The sequence below is a fragment of the Pseudophryne corroboree genome, chromosome 4 (assembly GCF_028390025.1).
Source record: "Pseudophryne corroboree isolate aPseCor3 chromosome 4, aPseCor3.hap2, whole genome shotgun sequence".
Lineage (NCBI taxonomy): Eukaryota > Metazoa > Chordata > Amphibia > Anura > Myobatrachidae > Pseudophryne > Pseudophryne corroboree.
The window spans coordinates 748778945-748791444 of NC_086447.1; the positions used below are offsets into that span (position 1 = coordinate 748778945).

The window sequence follows — 12500 nt, forward strand, 5'->3', positions numbered from 1 at the left end:
GTCTATACTGTCCATTTGTAATGTAAAGTCATGTGTATGTTTTATTGAAACTTTTATATGAGTACAGTTTTTACTGTTTAAAGAATTATTTTAAAATAAACACATTTGTATGTGAAATCTGAAGTGGTTGAGCTCCCATGAGAATTTCTTAGATATATATATATATATACACATACATATATATATATATGGAAATGGTGTAGACCTAATTATGCGCTACGTGAAAGCTCTAAACCTTAATGACGTACTCCCTGTTAGATAGAGTACAGAAAAGGAATACAGAAACAAAATATCAAAAGGGAGCTGAAAATGTTGTATACATACAATATCTCTCCAGATTCTGACCACAAAGTGATAAAAACAATAGAATTTATTCACATATTATCTATGTACATTATACTTTCAGTAAACATAGATTATCACATAAAATCCAATGGTGGATACAATAAAAATGCAGTTTACAATTTTGTTGAAGACATGATAAAGTCAGTATATCCCATCAAGTAGTATAATTTATAGGATGCCTGATGTTTTCACAAGAAACAATACCAGACGCGTTTCGTCCTCACGGACTTCATCAGGGGTTCATGTCTATATAACAAATATGAATCAAATAAGCTATTTTTTCTCAATAAACCATGGTGATCATAATCTGAAATGGTGTTTATATACATACCAATCAAAGTAGGGGCCAAAAACCGATTTTAGCGGTATAATTAGTAGAGATGAGCGGGTTCGGTTTCTCTGAAACCGAACCCGCACGAACTTCATGTTTTTTTCACGGGTCCGAGCAGACTCGGATCCTCCCGCCTTGCTCGGTTAACCCGAGCGCGCCCGAACGTCATCATGACGCTGTCGGATTCTCGCGAGACTCGGATTCTATATAAGGAGCCGCGCGTCGCCGCCATTTTCACACGTGCATTGAGATTGATAGGGAGAGGACGTGGCTGGCGTCCTCTCCATTAGAAATTAGATTAGAAGAGAGAGAGAGATTGTGCAGAGTCAGACAGAGTTTACCACAGTGACCAGTGCAGTTGTTGTTAGTTAACTTTTATTTATTTTAATATAATATATCCGTTCTCTGCTATATCCGTTCTCTGCCTGAAAAAAAACGATACACAGCAGCAGCCAGTCACACAGTGTGACTCAGTCTGTGTGCACTCAGCTCAGCCCAGTGTGCTGCACATCAATGTATAAAAGGCAAAGCTTATAATAATTGTGGGGGAGACTGGGGAGCACTGCAGGTTGTTATAGCAGGAGCCCCCAGGAGTACATAATATTATATTAATTTAAAATTAAACAGTGCACACTTTTGCTGCAGGAGTGCCACTGCCAGTGTGACTAGTGGTGACCAGTGCCTGACCACCAGTATAGTAGTATATTGTTGTATGTATTGTATACTATCTCTTTATCAACCAGTCTATATTAGCAGCAGACACAGTACAGTGCGGTAGTTCACGGCTGTGGCTACCTCTGTGTCGGCAGTCGGAACTCGGCAGGCAGTCCGTCCATCCATAATTGTATTACAATATATACCACCTAACCGTGGTATTTTTTTTTCTTTCTTTATACCGTCGTCATAGTGTCATACTAGTTGTTACGAGTATACTACTATCTCTTTATCAACCAGTGTACAGTGCGGTAGTTCACGGCTGTGGCTACCTCTGTGTCGGCAGTCGGCAGGCAGTCCGTCCATCCATAATTGTATTATTATTATAATATATACCACCTAACCGTGGTTTTTTTTTCATTCTTTATACCGTCATAGTGTCATACTAGTTGTTACGAGTATACTACTATCTCTTTATCAACCAGTGTACAGTGCGGTAGTTCACGGCTGTGGCTACCTCTGTGTCGGCAGTCGGCAGGCAGTCCGTCCATCCATAATTGTATTATTATTATAATATATACCACCTAACCGTGGTTTTTTTTTCATTCTTTATACCGTCGTCATAGTGTCATACTAGTTGTTACGAGTATACTACTATCTCTTTATCAACCAGTGTACAGTGCGGTAGTTCACGGCTGTGGCTACCTCTGTGTCGGCAGTCGGCAGGCAGTCCGTCCATCCATAATTGTATTATTATTATAATATATACCACCTAACCGTGGTTTTTTTTTCATTCTTTATACCGTCGTCATAGTGTCATACTAGTTGTTACGAGTATACTACTATCTCTTTATCAACCAGTGTACAGTGCGGTAGTTCACGGCTGTGGCTACCTCTGTGTCGGCAGTCGGCAGGCAGTCCGTCCATCCATAATTGTATTATTATTATAATATATACCACCTAACCGTGGTTTTTTTTTCATTCTTTATACCGTCGTCATAGTGTCATACTAGTTGTTACGAGTATACTACTATTTCTTTATCAACCAGTGTACAGTGCGGTAGTTCACGGCTGTGGCTACCTCTGTGTCGGCAGTCGGCAGGCAGTCCGTCCATCCATAATTGTATTATTATTATAATATATACCACCTAACTGTGGTATTTTTTTTTCTTTCTTTATACCGTCGTCATAGTGTCATACTAGTTGTTACGAGTATACTACTATCTCTTTATCAACCAGTGTACAGTGCGGTAGTTCACGGCTGTGGCTACCTCTGTGTCGACAGTCGGCAGGCAGTCCGTCCATCCATAATTGTATTATTATTATAATATATACCACCTAACCGTGGTTTTTTTTTCATTCTTTATACCGTCGCCATAGTGTCATACTAGTTGTTACGAGTATACTACTATCTCTTTATCAACCAGTGTACAGTGCGGTAGTTCACGGCTGTGGCTACCTCTGTGTCGGCAGTCGGCAGGCAGTCCGTCCATCCATAATTGTATTATTATTATAATATATACCACCTAACCGTGGTTTTTTTTTCATTCTTTATACCGTCGTCATAGTGTCATACTAGTTGTTACGAGTATACTACTATCTCTTTATCAACCAGTGTACAGTGCGGTAGTTCACGGCTGTGGCTACCTCTGTGTCGGCAGTCGGCAGGCAGTCCGTCCATCCATAATTGTATTATTATTATAATATATACCACCTAACCGTGGTATTTTTTTTTCTTTCTTTATACCGTCGTCATAGTGTCATACTAGTTGTTACGAGTATACTACTATCTCTTTATCAACCAGTGTACAGTGCGGTAGTTCACGGCTGTGGCTACCTCTGTGTCGGCAGTCGGCAGGCAGTCCGTCCATCCATAATTGTATTATTATTATAATATATACCACCTAACCGTGGTTTTTTTTTCATTCTTTATACCGTCATAGTGTCATACTAGTTGTTACGAGTATACTACTATCTCTTTATCAACCAGTGTACAGTGCGGTAGTTCACGGCTGTGGCTACCTCTGTGTCGGCAGTCGGCAGGCAGTCCGTCCATCCATAATTGTATTATTATTATAATATATACCACCTAACCGTGGTTTTTTTTTCATTCTTTATACCGTCGTCATAGTGTCATACTAGTTGTTACGAGTATACTACTATCTCTTTATCAACCAGTGTACAGTGCGGTAGTTCACGGCTGTGGCTACCTCTGTGTCGGCAGTCGGCAGGCAGTCCGTCCATCCATAATTGTATTATTATTATAATATATACCACCTAACTGTGGTATTTTTTTTTCTTTCTTTATACCGTCGTCATAGTGTCATACTAGTTGTTACGAGTATACTACTATCTCTTTATCAACCAGTGTACAGTGCGGTAGTTCACGGCTGTGGCTACCTCTGTGTCGGCAGTCGGCAGGCAGTCCGTCCATCCATAATTGTATTATTATTATAATATATACCACCTAACCGTGGTATTTTTTTCATTCTTTATACCGTCGTCATAGTGTCATACTAGTTGTTACGAGTATACTACTATCTCTTTATCAACCAGTGTACAGTGCGGTAGTTCACGGCTGTGGCTACCTCTGTGTCGGCAGTCGGCAGGCAGTCCGTCCATCCATAATTGTATTATTATTATAATATATACCACCTAACCGTGGTATTTTTTTTTCTTTCTTTATACCGTCGTCATAGTGTCATACTAGTTGTTACGAGTATACTACTATCTCTTTATCAACCAGTGTACAGTGCGGTAGTTCACGGCTGTGGCTACCTCTGTGTCGGCAGTCGGCAGGCAGTCCGTCCATCCATAATTGTATTATTATTATAATATATACCACCTAACCGTGGTTTTTTTTTCATTCTTTATACCGTCGTCATAGTGTCATACTAGTTGTTACGAGTATACTACTATCTCTTTATCAACCAGTGTACAGTGCGGTAGTTCACGGCTGTGGCTACCTCTGTGTCGGCAGTCGGCAGGCAGTCCGTCCATCCATAATTGTATTATTATTATAATATATACCACCTAACCGTGGTATTTTTTTTTCTTTCTTTATACCGTCGTCATAGTGTCATACTAGTTGTTACGAGTATACTACTATCTCTTTATCAACCAGTGTACAGTGCGGTAGTTCACGGCTGTGGCTACCTCTGTGTCGGCAGTCGGCAGGCAGTCCGTCCATCCATAATTGTATTATTATTATAATATATACCACCTAACCGTGGTTTTTTTTTCATTCTTTATACCGTCGTCATAGTGTCATACTAGTTGTTACGAGTATACTACTATCTCTTTATCAACCAGTGTACAGTGCGGTAGTTCACGGCTGTGGCTACCTCTGTGTCGGCAGTCGGCAGGCAGTCCGTCCATCCATAATTGTATTATTATTATAATATATACCACCTAACCGTGGTTTTTTTATACCACCTAACCGTGGCAGTCCGTCCATAATTGTATACTAGTATCCAATCCATCCATCTCCATTGTTTACCTGAGGTGCCTTTTAGTTCTGCCTATAAAATATGGAGAACAAAAAAGTTGAGGTTCCAAAATTAGGGAAAGATCAAGATCCACTTCCACCTCGTGCTGAAGCTGCTGCCACTAGTCATGGCCGAGACGATGAAATGCCAGCAACGTCGTCTGCCAAGGCCGATGCCCAATGTCATAGTACAGAGCATGTCAAATCCAAAACACCAAATATCAGAAAAAAAAGGACTCCAAAACCTAAAATAAAATTGTCGGAGGAGAAGCGTAAACTTGCCAATATGCCATTTACCACACGGAGTGGCAAGGAACGGCTGAGGCCCTGGCCTATGTTCATGGCTAGTGGTTCAGCTTCACATGAGGATGGAAGCACTCAGCCTCTCGCTAGAAAAATGAAACGACTCAAGCTGGCAAAAGCACAGCAAAGAACTGTGCGTTCTTCGAAATCCCAAATCCACAAGGAGAGTCCAATTGTGTCGGTTGCGATGCCTGACCTTCCCAACACTGGATGAGAAGAGCATGCGCCTTCCACCATTTGCACGCCCCCTGCAAGTGCTGGAAGGAGCACCCGCAGTCCAGTTCCTGATAGTGAGATTGAAGATGTCAGTGTTGAAGTCCACCAGGATGAGGAGGATATGGGTGTTGCTGGCGCTGGGGAGGAAATTGACAAGGAGGATTCTGATGGTGAGGTGGTTTGTTTAAGTCAGGCACCCGGGGAGACACCTGTTGTCCGTGGGACGAATATGGCCGTTGACATGCCAGGTGAAAATACCAAAAAAATCAGCTCTTCGGTGTGGAGGTATTTCACCAGAAATGCGGACAACAGGTGTCAAGCCGTGTGTTCCCTTTGTCAAGCTGTAATAAGTAGGGGTAAGGACGTTAACCACCTCGGAACATCCTCCCTTATACGTCACCTGCAGCGCATTCATAATAAGTCAGTGACAAGTTCAAAAACTTTGGGTGACAGCGGAAGCACTCCACTGACCAGTAAATCCCTTCCTCTTGTAACCAAGCTCACGCAAACCACCCCACCAACTCCCTCAGTGTCAATTTCCTCCTTCCCCAGGAATGCCAATAGTCCTGCAGGCCATGTCACTGGCAATTCTGACGATTCCTCTCCTGCCTGGGATTCCTCCGATGCATCCTTGCGTGTAACGCCTACTGCTGCTGGCGCTGCTGTTGTTGCTGCTGGGAGTCGATGGTCATCCCAGAGAGGAAGTCGTAAGACCACTTTTACTACTTCCACCAAGCAATTGACTGTCCAACAGTCATTTGCGAGGAAGATTAAATATCACAGCAGTCATCCTACTGCAAAGCGGATAACTGAGGCCTTGACATCCTGGGTGGTGAGAAACGTGGTTCCGGTATCCATCATTACTGCAGAGCCAACTAAAGACTTGTTGGAGGTACTGTGTCCCCGGTACCAAATACCATCTAGGTTCCATTTCTCTAGGGTTGCGATACCGAAAATGTACACAGACCTCAGAAAAAGAGTCACCAGTGTCCTAAAAAATGCAGCTGTACCCAATGTCCACTTAACCACGGACATGTGGACAAGTGGAGCAGGGCAGGGTCAGGACTATATGACTGTGACAGCCCACTGGGTAGATGTATGGACTCCCGCCGCAAGAACAGCAGCGGCGGCACCAGTAGCAGCATCTCGCAAACGCCAACTCGTTCCTAGGCAGGCTACGCTTTGTATCACCGGTTTCCAGAATACGCACACAGCTGAAAACCTCTTACGGCAACTGAGGAAGATCATCGCGGAATGGCTTACCCCAATTGGACTCTCCTGTGGATTTGTGGCATCGGACAACGCCAGCAATATTGTGCGTGCATTACATCTGGGCAAATTCCAGCACGTCCCATGTTTTGCACATACCTTGAATTTGGTGGTGCAGAATTTTTTAAAAAACGACAGGGGCGTGCAAGAGATGCTGTCGGTGGCCAGAAAAATTGCGGGACACTTTCGGCGTACAGGCAGCACGTACAGAAGACTGGAGCACCACCAAAAACGCCTGAACCTGCCCTGCCATCATCTGAAGCAGGAGGTGGTAACGAGGTGGAATTCAACCCTCTATATGCTTCAGAGGTTGGAGGAGCAGCAAAAGGCCATTCAAGCCTATACAACTGACCACGATATAGGAGGTGGAATGCACCTGTCTCAAGCGCAGTGGAGAATGATTTCAACGTTGTGCAAGGTTCTGCAACCTTTTGAACTTGCCACACGTGAAGTCAGTTCAGACACTGCCAGCCTGAGTCAGGTCATTCCCCTCATCAGGCTTTTGCAGAAGAAGCTGGAGACATTGAAGGAGGAGCTAAGACAGAGCGATTCCGCTAGGCATGTGGGACTTGTGGATGGAGCCCTTAATTCGCTTAACAAGGATTCACGGGTGGTCAATCTGTTGAAATCAGAGCACTACATTTTGGCCACCGTGCTCGATCCTAGATTTAAAACCTACCTTGGATCTCTCTTTCCGGCGCACACAAGTCTGCTGGGTTTCAAAGACCTGCTGGTGAGAAAATTGTCAAGTCAAGCGGAACGCGACCTGTCAACATCTCCTCCTTCACATTCTCCCGCAACTGGGGGTGCGAGGAAAAGGCTCAGAATTCCGAGCCCACCCGCTGGCGGTGATGCAGGGCAGTCTGGAGCGACTGCTGATGCTGACATCTGGTCCGGACTGAAGGACCTGACAACCATTACGGACATGTCGTCTACTGTCACTGCATATGATTCTATCACCATTGATAGAATGGTGGAGGATTATATGAGTGACCGCATCCAAGTAGGCACGTCACACAGTCCGTACTTATACTGGCAGGAAAAAGAGGCAATTTGGAGGCCCTTGCACAAACTGGCTTTATTCTACCTAAGTTGCCCTCCCACAAGTGTGTACTCCGAAAGAGTGTTTAGTGCCGCCGCTCACCTTGTCAGCAATCGGCGTACGAGGTTACATCCAGAAAATGTGGAGAAGATGATGTTCATTAAAATGAATTATAATCAATTCCTCCGCGGAGACATTGACCAGCAGCAATTGCCTCCACAAAGTACACAGGGAGCTGACATGGTGGATTCCAGTGGGGACGAATTGATAATCTGTGAGGAGGGGGATGTACACGGTGATATATCGGAGGATGATGATGAGGTGGACATCTTGCCTCTGTAGAGCCAGTTTGTGCAAGGAGAGATTAATTGCTTCTTTTTTGGTGGGGGTCCAAACCAACCCGTCATTTCAGTCACAGTCGTGTGGCAGACCCTGTCACTGAAATGATGGGTTGGTTAAAGTGTGCATGTCCTGTTTTGTTTATACAACATAAGGGTGGGTGGGAAGGGCCCAAGGACAATTCCATCTTGCACCTCTTTTTTCTTTTATTTTTCTTTGCGTCATGTGCTGTTTGGGGAGGGTTTTTTGGAAGGGACATCCTGCGTGACACTGCAGTGCCACTCCTAGATGGGCCCGGTGTTTGTGTCGGCCACTAGGGTCGCTTATCTTTCTCACACAGCTACCTCATTGCGCCTCTTTTTTTCTTTGCGTCATGTGCTGTTTGGGGAGGGTTTTTTGGAAGGGACATCCTGCGTGACACTGCAGTGCCACTCCTAGATGGGCCCGGTGTTTGTGTCGGCCACTAGGGTCGCTTATCTTTCTCACACAGTCAGCTACCTCATTGCGCCTCTTTTTTTCTTTGCGTCATGTGCTGTTTGGGGAGGGTTTTTTGGAAGGGACATCCTGCGTGACACTGCAGTGCCACTCCTAGATGGGCCCGGTGTTTGTGTCGGCCACTAGGGTCGCTAATCTTACTCACACAGCTACCTCATTGCGCCTCTTTTTTTCTTTGCGTCATGTGCTGTTTGGGGAGGGTTTTTTGGAAGGGACATCCTGCGTGACACTGCAGTGCCACTCCTAGATGGGCCCGGTGTTTGTGTCGGCCACTAGGGTCGCTTATCTTTCTCACACAGTCAGCTACCTCATTGCGCCTCTTTTTTTCTTTGCGTCATGTGCTGTTTGGGGAGGGTTTTTTGGAAGGGACATCCTGCGTGACACTGCAGTGCCACTCCTAGATGGGCCCGGTGTTTGTGTCGGCCACTAGGGTCGCTTATCTTTCTCACACAGTCAGCTACCTCATTGCGCCTCTTTTTTTCTTTGCGTCATGTGCTGTTTGGGGAGGGTTTTTTGGAAGGGACATCCTGCGTGACACTGCAGTGCCACTCCTAGATGGGCCCGGTGTTTGTGTCGGCCACTAGGGTCGCTAATCTTACTCACACAGCTACCTCATTGCGCCTCTTTTTTTCTTTGCGTCATGTGCTGTTTGGGGAGGGTTTTTTGGAAGGGACATCCTGCGTGACACTGCAGTGCCACTCCTAGATGGGCCCGGTGTTTGTGTCGGCCACTAGGGTCGCTTATCTTACTCACACAGCGACCTCGGTGCAAATTTTAGGACTAAAAATAATATTGTGAGGTGTGATGTGTTCAGAATAGGCTGAAAATGAGTGTAAATTATGTTTTTTGAGGTTAATAATACTTTGGGATCAAAATTACCCCCAAATTCTATGATTTAAGCTGTTTTTTAGGGTTTTTTGAAAAAAACACCCGAATCCAAAACACACCCGAATCCGACAAAAAAAATTCGGTGAGGTTTTGCCAAAACGCGGTCGAACCCAAAACACGGCCGCGGAACCGAACCCAAAACCAAAACACAAAACCCGAAAAATTTCCGGCGCTCATCTCTAATAATTAGTCCCACAAACAATTTCTGAAAGAACCATATCATAATGAAATTAATTAATTAATTGCATGATAAGGGTAATTACATAATCCACTACTATAAGGGAGGGGGGAGCGGAAAATAAACCTTAAATGGATCTCTATAGATGGATTAAATGGGTCTCATTAATGATCATGAAAATAATTATAAATGGACGTAATCAAATCGGTAACACACTATTATAAAGACATATGATATTATGATTGTAGATATGTAAATAGCTTATTTGATTCATATTTGTTATATAGACATGAACCCCTGATGAAGTCCGTGAGGACGAAACGCGTCGGGTATTGTTTCTTGTGAAAACATCAGGCATCCTATAAATTATACTACTTGATGGGATATACTGACTTTATCATGTCTTCAACAAAATTGTAAACTGCATTTTTATTGTATCCACCATTGGATTTTATGTGATAATCTATGTTTACTGAAAGTATAATGTACATAGATAATATGTGAATAAATTCTATTGTTTTTATCACTTTGTGGTCAGAATCTGGAGAGATATTGTATGTATACAACATTTTCAGCTCCCTTTTGATATTTTGTTGCTATATATATATATATATATATATATATATATATATATACACACACATATATATATATATATACATACATATATATATATACATATATACATACATACATACATACATACATACATACATATATTTCTCCTACACTACTTCATGGCAGCCCTTACTCTTGGGATTGTATCCCATTCCTAGACTTAGACAGGGAATCCTCTCAACACTTTAGGACCACCCACCTTGGGTATATAGCCCTGCTCCTCCCCTTCCTCCATTAGTCTTTTTCCTGTCTCCTAGCTTGACAGGGGATTATGTGTTTGATTTTTGAGAAACGTTTTTACCTCTATTCCCAGTAATACGCCTCTGTGTAGCCGTACTGGAAGAGGGTGGCTCCCTGGAGAAGGCAGAGTGTGCTTGGGGCGATTGTAAGTCCCCGCTGGTCAGCTTAAGGTGTCCGCCCGCTGTTTTGCTGCTGGTCCCTCTCCCTAGTGCCGCTGTCTGAAGCCGTTTCCCCGGGTGCTTTGCTCCGCTAGCCGCAGCGCCTGTATCTCCGGCGAGACCGGAAGTGCGGGTGGCCGGAAGGGCAGCGGGGCGAAGGGGAAGTGCGGCTGGCGGGCGGAAGCGCTGTGAGAGACAGCGTGCGGCGGTTGGCGGGCGGAAGTGCTGGGGCGGCCGTCCTGTAGCTGGGACGGTCTGCTCAGCGCCGCTCTCTATGATTGATTTGGAGCTTAGATATGGCGCTGCACACTAGGAGTGAGAGTCTCCTATGAGCTGGGCAGGTGTATGCTTACCAGCAGGATGGATAGAGAGCCTTCTCCCCATAAGCCGATGAGTGCCCGGAAGAGGTAAGTCCTCATAGAGGATATGGTTTTTGATTTTCTGCGTGGTTAGGATTTTAATGTAGTGCTACTGCTGTTCATTTTTTAGTGTGTCTCCTCCTAAGAAGAGGCTGTGCAAGCAGAGGCATATGGATATACAGTGTGCAGCATGCGATAAGATCTTTTCTTCTACTGAGAATGTGAAGTTCTGTGAGGACTGTATACAGAGTGACATTCAGCAGGCCAGTCAGATTCAGCAATTGAAGGACTGGATGAAGAGGTCTTTTGTTACGAGAGAACAGCTGGCTGATTTGCAGGGAAATAAGAGGTCTAGATCCCTGGCTAGTATTGACTCTCAGGACGAGTCAGCCTCTTTGTATGCTGATTATCAGGTTTCCTCTAGTTCTGGGTCAGAAGAGAAGGAGGAAGTTAGAGAGTTCAATTTGGATCTTGTTGACAGTCTCTTAAAGAATATATTTAAGACCATGAACTATAGGCAAAAGGATAAAGGAGATGAAGATAAGGATGTCTTGTTTGGAGATAAGTCCAAAAGGAGCAGATACTTTCCGGTTCACAGAGCACTGAAGGATGTAGTGTCTAAGGAGTGGCAAAACATAGATAAGAGACTTGGAAGTATTAAACGAGTGGATCGGATGTTTCCAGTAGAAGATGAGCAATTTCTGGGCTGGTGCACAGTGCCTAAGATTGATGCGGCAGTGGCAGAAATGGTGTCTAAAACTACGATTCTGTTAGAGGACGGAGCTGTCCTTAAGGATGGCATGGATAAGCGTATGGAGAGTGCGCTAAAAAAATTACATATGTCCTCGGCAGTATCCTTAAGGTCCGGTGTGGCTGTTGCATCTGTCTCCAGAGCTTTGAGAGTTTGGGGATCAGTGTTGTCCACAGATATTGAAGAGAAAATCTCAAGGCAATATTTGCAGAGAAGCCTGGGTATTATGCTCAAGGGCATAGAGTATCTGTGCGAAGCTTCTTTGGATGTGTTAGATTTTGCAGCGAAATCCATGGCGGCAGGTGTTATGGCTAGAAGAGCTTTGTGGCTTAGATCATGGTCGGCGGATATGCATTCCAAGAACCGGTTGGTGTCATTACCGTATGAGGGTTCCCTATTATTTGGAAATAAGCTTGAGGCTATTATACAAAAGATGTCAGGGGGTAAGTCAGCCAGGCTGCCTCAGGACAAGAGGAATAAATTTCCGTTTCCTTCTTCTAAACAACAATTTAAGGAAGCGAGAAGTTATAGGCCGGGGCGAGCTTATATGGGAAGGTATTCCTCGGGGACGAATAGGCAGTCCTTTCGCCAGGCCTATAGGAGAGGTGGACGGAGACAATGACTGTCGCAGAGTTCTGGTATCCTTTCCGGTGGGAGCCAGGCTTCAGAAGTTTGCCAGTCTCTGGCAGTATTCAATTCAGGACACTTGGGTACTGGATGTGATATCTCAGGGGTACCGGATAGAGTTTTCCGAAGTTCCAAAGAGGGACAAATTTGTGAGTTCAAGAAGCCCAGCTGCGAGTCTGGAACTAAAGGCTCTGGAAGAC

General features: G+C 44.4%; 1 protein-coding gene across 1 annotated transcript in view; it reads right to left on the reverse strand.

The window, feature by feature from the left end:
• RBBP9 (RB binding protein 9, serine hydrolase) overlaps positions 1-12500 on the reverse strand; it is a 44369-nt gene that overhangs the window by 18145 nt on the left and 13724 nt on the right. The gene's annotated exons all lie outside the window — the stretch shown is intronic.